We start from the raw sequence: 18,207 nt of genomic DNA, 5'->3' as shown, positions 1-18,207 counted from the left end.
GCCAGTGAACCCAACCTATTTAAGACTGCCTGCCCAGACGCCAGTGTTGGTGCTTGCGCCTGCCACACCTCTCCGCCACACTCGTCTTTTGGTTTTAATAAACTTGTGGTAATCTTTGTTAACCTGAGTTGCATCCTCCTTCTTTGTTGCGGTCTGAGAGCCGGGGTCGTAACATTGTATAGAAGTTTTTGCCCACAGGCGTGTAGTTCAGCAATACAAACTCAAAAGTTATCAAACAGTGGTCAGATAAAGAGGGATTCTGTGGGAACACTATTAAATGTTCAATTTCAATACCGTATATGTCACGCTCTGCCGGTTGGCCATCCTTTGTGTTTACTTTTGAGTTTGGTATCTGCCTTGGTATGTTGAGTTTTGGGTTCTGTCCTGTCTTGTGTCCAGTATCTGTTATATAGTCTGCTTGTCATGTCTAGTCTCTCTGTTTTCCTCTGCTCTCTCTCTGCCTCGTTAGTCTCATGTCTGTCACCTGTGTTGCTCCCGCCCTGCTCGTTAGTCCCTGTGTATATATACCTGGTGTTTCTGTCTTGTCCTTGTCCGGTCATTGTTCATGTTACCCCCCAGTCTGTCGTGTGTGTACTCTGTGCCTGTAACCAGCCTTGCTTGTCTCGTCTCGTCTCGTCTCGTCTCGTCTCCCTGTACTTTTGGATTTCTGTTATTCAGCCACTCACCTGTAAGTGTGCTCGCTTTTGTTTGTTAAGTAAAACCCTTCGTTATACCATACCTGCTCCGCTCTGTGTCCTGCGTTTGGGTTCTCCAACCTGCCTCCACACCCCGATCGTGACAGAATGACCGGACCACAAAGGGACCCAGCGGACACCATGTCCGATGAACTGCTTGATCTGTGCCGGGAGCTTATGGTGCTGAGGAATATGTGGTATGGGGCTAGTCATGTTAGCCATAAGGCAGCTATCGTGTCCCTTGCCTGGAAGAGCCTGGCTGCTCAGCCAGGAGCAGCAGACTCTCTCCCTGGGTGGGTTTGTGACTTCCTCCACACCTCAGCCAATCCCCCAGCCAAGTCCTCATCAGATCCTCAGTCTGTTAGCCTGGAAATGGCTAACACCCGGACCGCTAGCCTCCGGCCGTCATCTCTCCGGCCTGCTAGCCCTCCGCCTGTCCTGCCTGTTACCTGTTCGGCTGGCGCTGCTAGCCCTCCGCCTGTCCTGCCTGTTACCTGTTCGGCTGGCGCTGCTAGCCCTCCGCCTGTCCTGCCTGTTACCTGTTCGGCTGGCGCTGCTAGCCCTCCGCCTGTCCTGTCTGTTACCTGTTTGGCTGGCGCTGCCAGCCCTCTGCCTGTCCTGCCTGTATCCTGCTCGGTTAGCGCCGCTAGTCCTCCGCCTAGCCTGTCCGTCCGCCTGCCTGCCCTACCTACCAAGGACTCAGGGACTATGACTCTCCTGGCCTACCTGACCATGAAGGCCAGGGAGTCAGAGGCAGCACGGGCAGCTAGGCTATGGCCTGATAGCCTGGAGGCTAGGCTTTCCCTGGAGTCGTCTTTTGAAGGGAGTCGCCTAGCCATCTTTTCGGGTTCCCGTGGTGGTCATCGGAGGCGACGAGGTCACCATCAGCGACCCGTCGGCAACAAACCTGTACCCTGGCTTGCTAAAACGGCTAGCCGCCTGCCTGATCCCCGGCCCGCTAGCGCTGCTAGCTCCACATCAGACCTGCCTGATCCCCGGCCTGCTAGCGCTGCTAGCCGCCTGCCTGATCCCTGGCCTACTCCTGCTCCCAGGTCTCACTCGGTCGTCCTACCGACACCTGTTACTGGTCCCTCATCGAAGGTCCGACTGACACCAGTTCCAAGGTCTCCGTCGGTGGCCAGACCGGTTCCCATTCCTCGTGCTCCGTCGGTGGTCCGACCGGCACCTGCTTCGCCGGTGGCCCAGCTTACTCCTGTTCCCTCGTCGTCGTCCGACCAACACCAGCTTCGTCGGTGGTCAGGCCGACTCCAGCTCCTCGTGTCCGGTCCATGGTCCCCAGCCCAGCTGTCCAGTCGGTGGTCAGGCCGACTCCAGCTCCTCGTGTCCGATCCATGGTTCCCAGCCCAGCTGTCCAGTCGGTGGTCAGGCCGACTCCAGCTCCTCGTGTCCGGTCCATGGTTCCCAGCCCAGCTGTCCAGTCGGTGGTCAGGCCGACTCCAGCTCCTCGTGTCCGATCCATGGTTCCCAGCCCAGCTGTCCAGTCGGTGGTCAGGCCGACTCCAGCTCCTCGTGTCCGATCCATGGTTCCCAGCCCAGCTGTCCAGTCGGTGGTCAGGCCGACTCCAGCTCCTCGTGTCCGGTCCATGGTCCTCAGCCCAGCTGTCTCGCCGGTGGTCCTCAGCCCAGCTGTCTCGCCGGTGGTCCTCAGCCCAGCTGTCTCGCCGGTGGTCCTCAGCCCAGCTGTGCCTCTAGAGCACCCAAGTTTTGGGTGCCGACCTCCGAAGAGGTCTTGCCATCGGCCTCCTGCTCGGCCCCCAGTGGGTTTGCTGCCTCACTGTTGGCCGTCCTGCCAACCCCTTGAACTCTGTGGCCCCGTTGTTCTGCCCTGCCTCATGGGTCATCCCACGGGACGCCCACCTGAACTGTGTTTACCCCCTGATTTGCCCGGCCTGTCGGGTCATTCCCCGGGACGACCTCCTGAACTCCGTGATCTCTTTGGTCTGCACGGCCTCCTGGGTCGCCCTCCAGGACGGCCTCCCGAACTGTGTTTTCCCCCTGATTTGCTCGGCCTGTTGGGTCGTCCTCCGGGACGGCCTCCCGAACTGTGTTTTCCCCCTGATTTGCTCGGCCTGTTGGGTCGTCCTCCGGGACGGCCTCCCGAACTGTGTTTTCCCCCTGATTTGCTCGGCCTGTTGGGTCGTCCTCCGGGACGGCCTCCCGAACTGTGTTTTCCCCCTGATTTGCTCGGCCTGTCGGGTCGTCCTCCGGGACGACCTCCTGAACTCCGTGATCCCTTTGGTCTGCACGGCCTCCTGGGACGCCCTCCGGGACGACCTCCTGAACTGTTCTGTCTCTCTGCCCTGCCCTGCATGTTAGGCCAAGTGCCTTACCTGCCCTGTTTCCTGGGCATGATCTGCCTGTTGGGTGGTTCCCCCGGACTGTTTTGTCCCCTTGGCCTGCTTGTGCGACCTCCCGAACTCTGTCGCTCCCTTGCCTTGCCCTCTGGCCACCCTCCTGAGAGTTCCTGGTCTGGCCCTCCTCCTGTCCTCCCTCCGCCCACCCTGGCTCGACTTGCCCTCCTCCTGTCCTCCCTCCGCCCACCCTGGGCCGGCTTGTGCCTTGATTTTGTGCTGTTTTGGGTTTTGTTGACCGTCTGGAGACGCTCGTCGGGGGGGGGGGGTACTGTCACGCTCTGCCGGTTGGCCATCCTTTGTGTTTACTTTTGAGTTTGGTATCTGCCTTGGTATGTTGAGTTTTGGGTTCTGTCCTGTCTAGTGTCCAGTATCTGTTATATAGTCTGCTTGTCATGTCTAGTCTCTCTGTTTTCCTCTGCTCTCTCTGCCTCGTTAGTCTTATGTCTGTCACCTGTGTTGCTCCCGCCCTGCTCGTTAGTCCCTGTGTATATATACCTGGTGTTTCTGTCTTGTCCTTGTCCGGTCATTGTTCATGTTACCCCCCAGTCTGTCGTGTGTGTACTCTGTGCCTGTAACCAGCCTTGCTTGTCTCGTCTCGTCTCGTCTCGTCTCGTCTCCCTGTACTTTAGATTTCTGTTATTCAGCCACTCACCTGTAAGTGTGCTCGCTTTTGTTTGTTAAGTAAAACCCTTCGTTATACCATACCTGCTCCGCTCTGTGTCCTGCGTTTGGGTTCTCCAACCTGCCTCCACACCCCGATCGTGACAGTATACCAAAACAAGATCGAGGGTGTGGTTAAAACAGTGAGTCGGTTCATGAACACTCTAAAAGAAGCCAATGGAATCTAAAAGAGAGATAAACGCAGTACTGAAGCTGTCATTCTCATCGTCCACATGAATATTAAAATCCCCTACAATAATAACTTTGTCCATTTTAAGGACTAAAGTTGACAAAAACTCTGCAAATTCAGATGAGAATTCAGAGTACGGGCCAGGTGCTTGGTACACTATAACGAAAAGAATTGGTTGCAGTGATTTCCAACTTGGGTGTGAAAGACTAAGAACAAGGCTTTCAAATGAGTTATAATTTAGTTTAGGTTTGGAGCTGATTAGTAGGCTAGAGTTGAAGATAGCTGCAACTCCACCTCCTCGGCCTGTGCCTTGAGGAATGTGAGTATTAATATGCCTGGGAGGGGTGGATTCATTTAGGCTAACATATTCTCAATCACCCAGCCATGTTTTAGTAAGACAAAATAAATCAATATCATAATCTGATATTAGTTCATTTACTAGTACACCTTTAGAAGAGAGAGATCTGATGTCCACATTTAATTTTCCTATTTGTTTGCACTTGTGGTTTTAATTTTTATGAGGTTTTTATGCACAGCTCTTCTTCTGTTTACCTTTTACTTAAATAATTTCAATGGTCGGGGGACAGACCGTCACTATAGGGTTTTCACTAAGTAACTCCTGAAATGGAAGAGCAGAGAAGTGTTAGACTGCGACTCTGCGTAGGGTTTTGGGTGGGTAACGGCTGAAATAGAAGGGGAGAGAAGTGTGTTAGAATGCAACTCTGCCTCCTGGTCTCAACTCTGGGTTTTCATGGATTTGGTCCAAAAATAAACTTCGTCAGATTTCTAGAAATGAGAGCTGCTCCTTCCCAAGTGGGATGGATGCTGTCTCTCCGAATCAGACCAGGTCTTCCCCAGAAAGTCTGCCAATGATCTACAAAGCCCACATTGTTTGCTGGACACCACCTCAACAACCAGCGGCGGAATGACGACATGCAGCTATACATGTCATCAGAAAACTACGGTGTCTGACATTGTTTTTTGCATATGTACACACCGACTCAACATTGATCTTAGTGACCTATGATTGGCGTAACCGGGAGTCATCACCGCCGACGTGAATAACAATCTTATTAACATTATTTATGTTTATCCTTAGCCAGCAGTTTCAAATAAGACTCAATGTCGCCCACTCTGGCCCCAGGGCTGCACTTAACTATGGCCGCTGGCTTCGCTAACTTCACGTTTCTCAAAATGGAGCTGCCAATGATCAGAGTTGGTTTCTCAGCGGGTGTGTCGCTGAGTGGGGAAAATCTACTGTACCCCGTGGGCATGGAATGCTTACGACTATTCCTCCTTCGGACAGTCACCCAGCCACCCCTTTCTGGCTGCTCAGGGGATGCCGGGGGACGGCTGCCACAGGCTAACTCAGGCCATTCCGAACAGACTACCTAGGACTGGCTAGCTACAGTAGCTAAAGACTGATCTACCAAGGTGCGGAGCCGGACTAAAACTGAGTCTCGCCTCCATGTCTAAAAATAAACTAGACTGATTACACGTACCATTACCGCTAAAGGAGGCAGAGGAGTAAGTGAACATCTGACACACCGAGCAGGAGAAAGTAGGAGAAGGAGAAGCCATCGCTAGCTGCTGAGCTAATGTCACTAACAGTTAAGCTAAAGTACTGTAGCGTTAGCTACCAAAACTTTTGAACAACTATGAGATTAAACAGCAGTCACTAAAAGATGGAAATAACTGTGAGTGCTTAGGCAAAATTACTGTAAGTATAAGTGTTTAGCGGACAGTTGGCCGCTGTAATCTAACAAATTTAACTGGTATTTAGCGAGAGCAGCACAACACGGTACCAACACCTAGACAGCCCTAGACATCATATATATATTTGTATACTGTTCTTTATAATTCTTTATGCCCCCATGTACATGTTATTCCTCTTTTTGCAATAAAGATTTAAGGAGGGGGAAAAACACATTGATTAGATCAGATTAATCCAACACCACATGAATGCATCAGTCAACGCTCATCGCTCCCTTTCAAACCTGATGTGTTTTAAGTTTATTTAAGTTTTATTTTCCACCCAGTCAGTCATCCTTGCAGTACAGCACTGTGTCCATCAAATGGTCTGAGGGATTACTTCTAGCGGAGCAGTAACATAATGCACAGCAGCGTAAATCTAGGGCAGGAAGATGTTTAAAAAATATTATGAATTTACATTAAATGATGACGTTAGTCTCGTAATATTACGACTTTTTTCTTGACATGTCAGAGAACACAGATATGTATGAGCGATTTTGAATGTGCTAAAAGTTTTGAACATGAGCAGAAACAGAGGAACGTAATTATGCACGTAATACGTGCGTAATTTATAACGCACAATAGAATGAAAATAATTTATCAGAGGTACCACGCAGTCGACAAGTGAACACAGTGGAGCATAGTTGCTAAAGAGATAAATATTATCCTCTGAGACCAAAAGAAGAGCTAAAAGGAGAGTAAACTTTGGACTCACAGACACACAACTCCAGTTATGTTACTCGTCATTAGCTAGAGTGTGTGTGTGTGTGTGTGTGTGTGTGTGTGTGTGTGTATGAGCACCAGACATAACAACAAACATTTGCTCTATTTATCTTCATTTTATTGGGATGTACTAGTGGCAGAATCTCAGAGATATATATCTCAAATCCTGAGCATATAAACACAAAATTGACTACATGGCTAGATACTATTAGAGCTAAATGAGAAAATGTGTTGTGGGTAAATCAATCATTTGACCTTTGCCTCACTTTTTACCAGGCTGTTGGGTGTGAACAGGGTGGTGATCTATAATACAAGCTGCGGCCCAGAACTTGACCGCCTGTTGCAGAGCTACAGCCAAGAGGGCTTCGTGGAGATGGTTCCTTGGCCCATTGACCAGCATCTGAATCCATCTTCTGGCTGGCTCTTCCCAAAGAGTGGTGGGGATATGCACTACTTTGGCCAGCTGACCACGCTTAATGAATGCATTTACAGATCCATGGACCGGTCCCGCTACGTCATGCTGAACGACATAGATGAGATTATAATGCCATACCAACATAATGACCTGATGTCTTTGATGAACTCGCTCCAACAGCAGCAGCCAAATGTAGGGTATTTTTGGTGTGCATTTGAGAAAGACAGATATTACATCAATATTCAAACTTTAGGACCATAATTGATATTCATATTTATATTCACTTTCCATTTTTCATTCTGTAGACAGGGGTGTTCAAGATTGAGAACCATATCTTCCCCAAGATTCATTTTGAGCCAAGTGGGAGGTTTCACCTGCCTCAGTGGAACGGGGTGCCAGGAATTAATATTCTGGAGCACGTCTACAGGGAGGACCCCAACAAAAGTATACACCACCCATACAAGATGATAGTTCAGCCAAGGTAGGCTGAATTTGTCTGACTAAAAGTTAATCACTCCGGAACCACACTGGGCAATGATAAAAATTTTTTAGCGCGATTAATCGCAAGAAAATCATGCGATTAATTGCGATGTTACGCGCAAAATTGAATAATGAATTCTAAAGTATGGCACTGTGATGGACTGGCGACCTGTCCAGGGTGTACCCCGCCTTTCGCCCAATGTCAGCTGGGTTTGGCTCCAGCCCCTCTGCAGGATAAGTGATTGACGATGGATGGATGGATGGAATTCTAAAGTAGTGTATTGCACACTTTTGAATTAAATGTACTGCTATATACACAAAAGTGCAATAACATGTGGTTTGCAAACACTTTAAACAAATAAGGTGCTTTTTACTAGCAGTATTCCCTTTACACAGTAGCAATAAAATATTTCTTGTAAATCTCAACTTAAACATAAATGTAATCATATCAAATATTAAACCAAAGCTATTTGCCACAGCCAGGGAATTACCTTTTATCTAGCTTGTTAAAACAAGTTACCACCAACAGTCTATGTTCAGTAGCAAGTGTCCCTGTTACAGCGAGGTGAAGTGGTCGAGCACAAGGTGTAGCGTCAAGCGGGTGCGTTCACGTGAAATTGCCGTGGTCGTGCTCGTCTCACGCACATGCCCACCTGCTGCCGAAGTTGAATTGTCGTGAACTTTTTGTAAGCGACACGCACCACAAGTCATTGGAAGAGAGACTGATCCTCGCTGTTTGTAAGTTTCCAGAATCTAAACAGTTATCAGGACATCAACAGGAGGGAATTCACATGGCAGAGCATCCGCGCACAACTAAATGCAGGCCTATCAGGTAAAGTTAGCCTATGTATAATTTCAATTTAAGTTAAAGGCTACGGCTGTGTAGAGCACAGAAGCCGTTGCCATGGTTACTATTGTTGTGTCCGAACAATAATGCTGCGATGATGTGTTGAAAAGAAACCCCGCTTGACACTGTTCTTGATCATAAAAGTTTATTAAATCAAAGAGTTAAGCATCAATTACAAGCTCTGCAGCAGCTTGGAGAGTGACCGGCCCGATGGCCACTCTGTCTCTCTGTACATCAAACATAGCTTATATAGGATATGTTTAGGTACCTGTTAGGTACCATAGAAGGGTTTGGGTCTGCAAAGTAAAAGGTCAAACCCATAGAAGGGTACAGTACTATCTTGAGGTAACAAAACAAGGGGTTAGAGGTCAAATTCAAAAAGGGTTCAGTCCCTACATAACCACCAATCTCTGCTCTCCCCGTAGAAGGTCACTGACCCTCTGTCCTGCTGCTACAGTGCTATTTTGAACTGTTATGAGTCAAATGCATAAGTATTGGATACTACACTATCCATAGAGTGCCTGCCGTTCACTCGCGGAGCGCTGTCTCCCTTTCTGTTCACCTGAGAGAACCTGCTAAAGCCTCTCTCTGCTGCTTGTTTGGGAGGGTTATTTGCAGGCTGATCAATATCCCACCTGTCCTGTGATCCATTGTTTGACTGTATGCCTATGTGTATTCAGAGCCAGTGAGCAACTGGCTAATTTAAAAAAACTGTGTCAACGTGCGATAAAATAAATGTCGGCGTCAATTAATTAATGCGTTAACGCGCCCAGCCTTTATTATATCTACTATATAACATTTGGCTGTCTTTGTAAAATATCCATCCATCCATCCATTCATCCATGTCAACTGCCTATCCTGTGTACAGGGTTGCGGGGTGGGCCTGGAGCCAATCCCAGCTGGGCGCAAGGCAGGGTACACCCTGGACAAGTCGCCAGCCCATTGTAGAACACTGTATTATATAACAATATATATATTATATATTAAAATATATTATTTAATGTGAACAAAACACGCCTGCTGCCCCCAAAGGCCAGAATGAAAATCACAAGCAGCTTTGCCACTATTTGCCTAACCAAACACTGAACTAAGCTAACCTCTAGTCCTAATAAGGTTTAGGTGGAAGGTGCGCCTTATTTACGCAACAAAATCCAATGAACTAAAGAAGCAACCAGCTTATTGGCAACCCCCACAGAAACCATGGACGTGCCCTGAGACAACCGCTACTCACCAGTTTCACCAGTTTCACTCTACACTACAAAAACAACAAAATCAACAAACCTCAAAGGAGTAATGCTGCTATTAGTTAAAACTTGTAAACCAGGGTTATAATACTTGGACATAATAAGACTTACACACAAAAAGAAAGCTACAAAAACCTCTGATGCCTCTCCACCGCCAGGTGCGCTGATTAAGTGGCCTTATTGTTACTAAAAGGAAATCCAATAAATAATTATTCCTCTAGGGCATCTTTTTTTTTAAAACTGACGACAAACACAATAGATTGACAAATCACTACTTGTTTGGACAAGCCTCTATTTTGTGTTGACTGTCTTGGCAAATGAAGGTAGAGAAATTTTCACTGAATTCATTTATGTCTCTGTGCATCACAGGATGGTGGAGCAGACTTCAGTGCATGAAGTGCTCAAGGCTTTCGGACAACAGTACAAGGTTCCACTAGACGTTTGTCGGATCATTCACGTCCGCGTGGCTATGCAGGGGGGGTTAACACTGGAGCAGCTCAATGTGGACAAACGACTGTGGGACTTCAGCAATCAACTGATTCCCAATGTGGACAGAGAACTGAAGAGGGCGGGGCTGCTAAGCTCAGAGGGGCAGAGCTGATGGACAAACAGTCCGACTATGGATGTACACCCTCGCCAGTGGGGACATTTAATAACATCCTGGTTAAATCTGGGTATGGGATCTGTATGGTGGCACGTAGGTTTCAGGCCTAATACAAAAGCCACAACACGAACACAAATCCCACAACACGAACACAAAAGCCACAACAAAAAAATACAAATGCCACAACACAGTTACAAAAGCAGCCACAACACCAACAAAAAAGCCACAACACAAATACAAAAGGCCACAACGGAAGTTGACAACGAAAGAGACGCTTAGTAACAGTGGATTACTCTCTGCAGAACACAGCTACACAGTAGTACAGCGGCAGTGTAGCTGTTCCACATTCAGGAGGTTTGGGTTCGAATTGTGGAAAGAACATTCTTCTTCAGTTGACTTTTTCCCGCATAATAGTGTCTGCCAAATTAGTAAATGTAGGCTTACGTGGAAGAAGAACTTCTTAACCGTTACTAATAAGTAATACTTTGTTCTGGTCAAATAATATACAGCGGGATATTTGTGTGAATTAAACAGCTGTCTGTGCAGATTAGCATCAAAACTAGACTCAAAATGTGCTAAACAAAAAGCAAGGAGTCTCAGGTTACCACGGAGATGACTTTATACTTAGGGGTGCGGAGGGTGCTGCAGCACCCCCTATTCATAGTTTTCACGTGACGTCACATTCCATGAAAAACGCTCCCTTGGAGGGCAAAAAAGACGTTATTTTCCACTGCCAGGAAGCAAGTGATACACTGTTACTATGTGTTTTTTACTTTTGCATTGCCAAAATGCTGGATGGTAGTTGTAATTTCTGATGCACAAAGAGACAAGCCTGAGCTGTGTTAGATGAGGGATTCCCCACAAAATAAACGTAAACATTACCGCAGTCGAGCGGCGGCAGGGACCTGGCGCTTTTTAACGACAGAAAAATGGCAGCGGGTGCTGTAATATGGATCGGAAGTGCCCAACACTTGCAGTTTGTGTTCATATCTTTCTTTTTCTTAAGTTGAGAGGTGATCCACATAAATGTAACTGCTTTTGCGACGTCTCTAAGGAGGAGTCGCGGCATGAGCCGTTGTGTTGGTCTGTTGTTTTTGCCCTCCAGGTAGCCTACCGCAAATGTCATGTGACTGAAAACTATGAATTGACAGGGAGGAACACTTCTAACTATTGTTACAATATGACAACATAAAATACACCAAGTTAGTGCTAAATGCAAAAGATGCTCTTTATGTTATACAGCCTAATAATTTGACGTCAGCAGCTGTTTGCACTGTTTTGTCACGATTAAATGGGCTACATTGGTGTGATGCACGAATTGGCTCTGACAATATCTGAATAATCATGTACGCACAAATCATCCACCCACACTTAACCCAACTAATTATTTTCTCAGATTTATCCCACCTCTACCGGTCCTTTTAACTTTCCAGGTGATTTCTTTGTGTTGATGTTTGAGTGTTTTTGTTTAACGGTTTACTTTCATGATTAGAAAGGCGTCTGTCAGTCATTTTACACGTTTCTATCTGCGCTGTAATGTCACAGCAAATAGGCTATCCTGGGACATGAAGCTAATCTGCACAGACAGCTGTTTAATTCACACAAATATCCCGCAGTATATTATTTGACCAGAACAGAAGTATTACTTATTTATCAAACTGGTAAGAAGTTATTCTTCCATGTAGGCCTACATTTACATTTACTAATTTGGCAGACACTATGATGCGGAAAAAGTCACCTGATAAAGAATGTTCTTTCTACAATTTGAACCCGGACCTCCTGAATGTGGAACAGCTACACTGCTGCTGTCCTACTGTATAGCTGTGTTCTGTGGAGAGTAATTCACTGTAACTAAGCGTCTCTTTCATTGTCAACTTCCGTTGTGGGTCACTTCCGTTGTGGCCTTTTGTATTTGTGTTGTGGCGTTTGTAATCGTGTTGTGGCATTTGTATTTCCATTGTGGTTTTTGAATTTGTGTTGTGGCTTTTTTGTCCGTGTTGTGGCTTTTGTATTTGTGTTGTGGTTTTTGTGTTCGTGTTGTGGCTTTTGTATTAGGCCTGAAACCTACGGGCCACCGTAGATCTGAGTGGTGGTTTTGGTTGTAATTTGTTTTCTGCTGTCTTCTACACTGATTTTAAATGCTGCTCAATATATGAAGAATGTTAAACTTTTGAAGAACTTTAGATTCACTGCGTGCTATGAGCGTGACTAACTGGTCGTAACCAATTGCACCACCCCTCCAACTGAATCTTTAAAAAGCTGTTGTTTTGAATATTGTCAATATTATATTATGAATGTTAAAATAATTTAATAATGATGTTGAAATAATTTGGAGTCTGGACCAAAATGGTGGACCGACAGACTGACACTGTCATCCCTGTCATCCCCTGAGCCATGCCGCATGCTCGGGTTAAAAAACCCTAATCAATACTTAATATACTGGAAAACATTGTGAAAACCTTTTACAGTAGCTTGCCGCTGACCTTTGGCAGGTCAGGGGCAAGCTATTCTTCTTCATTTGAAGGGCCTGAAAGTTGTTGTGCAATTATGTGCCACTATGTGTAGAATTTTTGTGTAATTGAAGTATCCTTAATTATTCTGATAGCATGATGGGTTTTTGTTTTTGAAAATTAGTGGGGTTTATGTGTTGTTTCACCTCCATTCAACTGAACTGGGTTTTTAATGGTGTTGGGACTGCTGATGAGGTGCTCCATATACTAGTGGGAATTTTATTTTTTATTACATAGTTTTTTGTGTTTTGTTTTTTTTTAAATGTAAGGTTTTACAACAAATCTTTTCTTTGTAACCTGCACATCACTCGTGGCCTCCGCCCAGGGACTACAGCTTTTAGCTATGTCTGGTACAATACATGTCTTGTGCATTGTCCTTGCTAAATAAACAATAAACAAACATACTTGGTAAGCACAAATGTTCAACAGGTTTACAGGAAAATATGCTATATTCTGAATTTTAAAGGTACCATGTGGAGCTTTGGACCAGTGGTAAAGCTATGGAGCAATGTTTTTACTAGTGGGCCCATATTTTGTTTGTATGGTGACAGTGCGTAATTTGTAAATTATTAGGTGGCGGAGCATGTGAAATGTGCCACCTGCCAAAAATAAGGAATTAATTATTTATGATTAATTAATTATTATATACACATGGTGTTCCTGCACATTGTTTTGAAGAGCGGTCAGAAACCATTATTAGCTACCAAATATAATAGTATATAAGGAATCTTATTAGGCTGGAGAAAATCTAGGATTTTATTTGTGTAGAAGGACAGTGCTGTGACACAGCGCACTTTAGAGGTGCCGGTGCACAAAAGGCTTACACTCAGAAGCAGCGCTCCAGCTAGCTCCGGCACAAATTAAGCACTGATGGCACAAATGCCATGCAAACATGTGAGCAACAAACAGTCCTGCCTCTGGTTTCATGCTGTTCTGGTGACTGACAGGTGGTGGCGGTTTGCACAAAAATGTGTTGCAATGCACCTGCAAAGCCAAAAGTGAAGAACTGCAAGCTAAAAAATCATTGCTGTAATCATTTTTGAGGAAGTAAATACACTCAACCAACTGAGTTAGATCTGAACACTGAATGTAAATAAAAACTAAACTCCTTTATTTTGTTTAACCCAGTCTTCTTCTCAAGTCACTTACACATACAGCATCTCACAATAGTAAGAACGCCCCTCACATTTCAAAAAATATTTGATTATATTTATTCATGTGACAACGCAGAAGAAATGACACTTTGCTTCATTGTAAAGCAGTTAGTGCCCATCTTGTATAACAGTGTAAATTTGCTGTCCCCTCAAAATAACACATCACACAGCCATTCATGTCTAAACCAAATTTGTCCCAATTAGCCCTTTTTCCTCCCCGGTGTCATGTGACTTGTTACAATGACACCAGGTTACAAGGTCTCAGGTGTGAATGGAGAACAGGTGTGTTAAATTTGGTGCCTACACTCCCTCATACTGGAAGTTCAACATGGCACCTCATGGCAAAGAACTCTCTGAGGATCTGAAAAAAACGAATGGTTGCTCTACATAAAGATACATTAAAGATTATCAGTGCCAACCTGCCATCCATTCAGGACTTATCCATTTCCAGAGTCAGGAAACAGGCAAGAAACATCACTGCAGATCCATCTCACCCTGGTCTAGGGCTGTTCCCGACTAAGGATTTACATAGTCGAATCAGAATAGTCCTGCCTATAGTTGATATCATGTGTATTCATTTTTTTGCACAGCGATTGTGAGCCGAAGCTAAACTGAGGCTTATTGTTGACCATTTTTTCTCTCTCTCGCCTGCCATTCACCGGTCTTATGCAGAGTTTTGCATGCATGCCGTGCCGCCCACAACTGCACGGACGTCACGGTTCCTTGCAGGTCTATTTCAAGTAGCCGGCTATTTAAAAACGATATAATAATCTTTGTGTGGTTCATCAACGGTGATAAATTATCCAAAAGTCTTGCGAGGTGCGGACAACTCTACACAACACCAGTGAAGCTGGGGCTCGGTTTCTTCAAGTGTTCCTCCACTGCCATGACACACATACATGCTACACCTACATATGCGTGTCGTGGAAATTGTATTCCTGGTGGAGGTTGAGCAAATAATTGACTTACAACAAACCGTTGTCTTTGAAGAATTTATTTAACAAAAGAGAATAAACAGAGAAGTACTACAACAAAATCAGCTGGACCAGAGGTTCTGTCTCCTAAGACAGTCACTAACATCTGACCCTGAGCAAACATGTGGACAGACTGGAATAACAAGAGCAATAATAAAGATGGAACAGGTTAAAGATTTAAAACAATATCTAAGACATAATAAAAGGAGAAAAATACCACTCTTATAAGTACTTGCATAAACAATTAAGTGTAAGAAGAAAACAATTTTCTGCCCTTACAATGCGTACTGACGACCCAGGGTTAAGGTTACAATTTTGGATTTATTCACGCACTTTAAAAACAGTTATTGAACGTTTTTTTTTCTTTTTACATATTTATTTACAGCATTAAACGTTGAAATGTATTGTGATGTCTTCCCCCAGTCTTCCCCTGTGTCTTCTCTGTTTTGCAGATGCTGGGTGTGGCAAGGGCTGGTGTGCCCAGTGAGAGCGAAGGTGTTGGCAGTTGACCAGTTCCATGTTCTGACCACCATGAAGAAACTGTCCTGATTCTTGGGCATGGTGGGTTACTATCGTGGGTTCTGCAACTTCTCCACAGTTGCAGATCTACTCACTACTCTTCTTTGCCCAAAGGTTAAGTTTGACTGGTCTCTCTCCTGTCAAGAGGCCTTTGAGTCTGTCAAGTCTTTATGTTCTTCCCCTGTTCTGGCAGCCCCACAGTTGGACCACCCGTTCTCCCTGTATGTGGATGCTAGTAAGGTGGGAGCTGGTGCTGTACTCATGCAGGCTAATGAAAATGGTGTGGACTGTTTCTTTTCTAAAAAGTTCAACTTGCATCAGTTGAATTATTCTATCATTGAAAAGGAAGCACTGGCACTCATTTGGGTATTGCAACATTTTGAGGTTTATGTGGGTGGTGGGGTAAGTCTTTTAGTAGTTTACACTGTTCATAATCCTCTAACTTTTCTCCACTCACTCCAAAACCCAAATCAACAGCTTATGCGATGGTGTCTTTTCCTTCAGCCATTTCATTTAGACATACAACATGTAAAGGGCGCCAAGAACACAGTGGCTGATGCCATGTCTCGAGCAGTGTCTGTGTAACATAACTTGTGTTTTTCCTCCCTGCAGTGTCTCGTTAGTTCTGGTGCTCTCTTCCCTCTTAAATACTTCTTAGGTACCAAGTTTGCTGAGGGGGGTGGCTTCATGGCTCAAGACATGGCACTGTCTGCAGGTTGTAAGGACATTCACATGTTAACCATAATGTATCAGAGTGTATTTGATTAAGATTATTCATTCTAATCTTCCCCCAGTCTTCCTGCCCGTGTGTGTCGTCTCTGTTTTGCAGATGCTGGGTGTGGCTTGTAGGTGGAGCTGGGAGGGTCCAATGCATGTACCTGCCCCTCTGTGTTGGGCTTCCTAGAGGGCATAAAAGGGCTGCCTTTCTGGGAAACAGTCTCTCTGTTGGCCTGGTGCTTCAACCCCAGCCTTTGTTTAATTTGCTGCTCCAACATGCATTACACTTCATTCTCACTCATCCACACACTTCTGACATATCAGAAGTATATCTACTCACTCCATCGACTTAGTTGAGTTGTTTGTTGGTTTGAGTTAAATAAACCGCTTTTGTTCCTATTATCTGTGTGAGGCCTCCCTTTTTGTTGCCAGCCTTGAGCCAGGCGGTAACAGTATATTTTAATAGGCTGTATGTTAACTTAGTGGGAGAAGACTGGTAGTTCTGTGTAAAATCAGATGTTGAGCACCCCCATATCGCTAAAATGGCATGATCCTTGTTTCGCTGTGAAGCTTCGACTGTGAGATTGACAGTTGAATTAGGCTCTTGCCCATCGAAGCATAAATTTTGACTTTTCAGGATCAGCCCTACCCTGGACACAACCTGTTCCAACTTCGCCCCTCTGGTAGGTGCTACAGAGCACTGTACGCCAAAACAGACTCAGAAACAGTTTCTTCCCACAAGCCATCACTCTGATGAACAGCTGACTCTGACTCACAGTGGCAGGAACAATTCCTGTGCAATAACCCAATAACTCTGCCTCTATTCAGCCACCTGTTTACTGGCTACCACTCATCATTTATTTATTCATCATTCATATTTCAGAGCTGTTCATACTGTTCATAGTGTCATACTGTATATACTGTATACCAAATCCACCTACCTCATGTGCATAACACCGCACATAATACTTATTTATTCCAGCATTCTTTGCACACATCACACTGCGTACATGTATGTGTATGTGCACCTTTATATCACATCCACCTTTGACATGTACATAATAATACAATAATGGTAAAAATTATTTACTCCTGCATCCTTTGCACTCTGCTCATTGCACTATTGTACTATTGTCTCAATCTGTCTGTTTTGTTTATAGTGTGTATATATGTGTTCTCTACACTGTAGCCTGTGTTTGATTTTATTCCTGTATCATTGTGTTATTGTATAAGTAAGCACATTGTGAGCATTGTACAATCCAGAGTCAAATTCCTTATATGTATACACATACCTGGTTTCACATTCTGCCTGTCGGCTTTGCTTAGTTTAGCACTTTGTGAGTTTTTTATTTGATCAGTTCAGTATCTGTTTTATAGTGTTTTGGGTTTCAGTCATGTCTGTTGTCCTGTGTACAGTCTGCTAGTGTTAATTGTGAGCTCTGCCTGATTTGCTGTCCGTTTGGTTATCATTCTTCATATGTTAATATGTGTTGTTGAGTTTGTCTGTGTTCTGTTATCTTGTCTCCCCTAGCCACTCTGTGTTATTAGTTCGGCCCCTATCTGTTTTGTTGCTAACGCCTTTCGACTCCCTGATACTGTTCTGTTTGTTTAGGCTTAGTTTATAGTTTGCTGGCTACCTTAGTGTGTTTCATCTACGTGATGTTATTGTTTATCTGGTTAGTGTTGAGAATATTTCTTATGGGGCTTTGTTACATCAATAGTCACATCTGTCAGGTGGTGTTCAGTAGTGTTTGGTATTTTCCTTGTTTCTGATCTGTTCCATGTTTATTTACCGTGACACCTGGTAAATAAAGCTGATTCTGATAAAGATGGCCTAAGCTATAAGAAGATTGCCAAGACCCTGAAACTGAGCTGCAGCGCGGTGGCCAAGATCATACAGCGGTTCAACAGGACAGGTTCCACTCAGAACAGGCCTCACCATGGTCGACCAATGAAGTTGAGTGCAAATGTTCAGCGTCATATCCAGTGGTTGTCTCTGGGAAATAGACATATGAGTGCTACTAACCGATTGCGTTAACGTCTGTGATTATGAAATGTTTTGAAAAGTGTATTGTGTCAATGTTAAAAGCAGAGGTTGCTAACAACCTAGATCCTTTACAGTTTGCCTATAGGCAGGGGAGGGGAACTGAGGATGCTGTTATTAGCATTATGCACCTAATTCTGAAGCATTTAGAGAATCACAAAGCCTATGCTCGTTTACTTTTTATCGATTTTAGTTCGGCCTTTAACACCATTCAAACACCCTTGTTAATCTCAAAGATGGAGCAGTTGAGTGTAAACCAAGCTATCATAAAGTGGTACTCATCGCTTTTAACTGACAGAATTCA

General features: G+C 44.9%; 1 pseudogene; it reads left to right on the top strand.

Moving 5' to 3' along the window:
• Window positions 1-10,243, top strand: part of LOC119910134 — a 57,033-nt pseudogene extending 46,790 nt beyond the window's left edge.
• Window positions 10,244-18,207: the final 7,964 nt, after the last annotated feature.

The sequence above is a fragment of the Micropterus salmoides genome, unplaced genomic scaffold, assembly GCF_014851395.1.
Source record: "Micropterus salmoides isolate LMB-PRFRI ecotype aquatic unplaced genomic scaffold, ASM1485139v1 Ms_hic_scaffold_19, whole genome shotgun sequence".
In the NCBI taxonomy this organism is placed as follows: Eukaryota; Metazoa; Chordata; class Actinopteri; order Centrarchiformes; family Centrarchidae; genus Micropterus; species Micropterus salmoides.
This window is presented reverse-complemented; position numbering and strand designations above follow the sequence as displayed.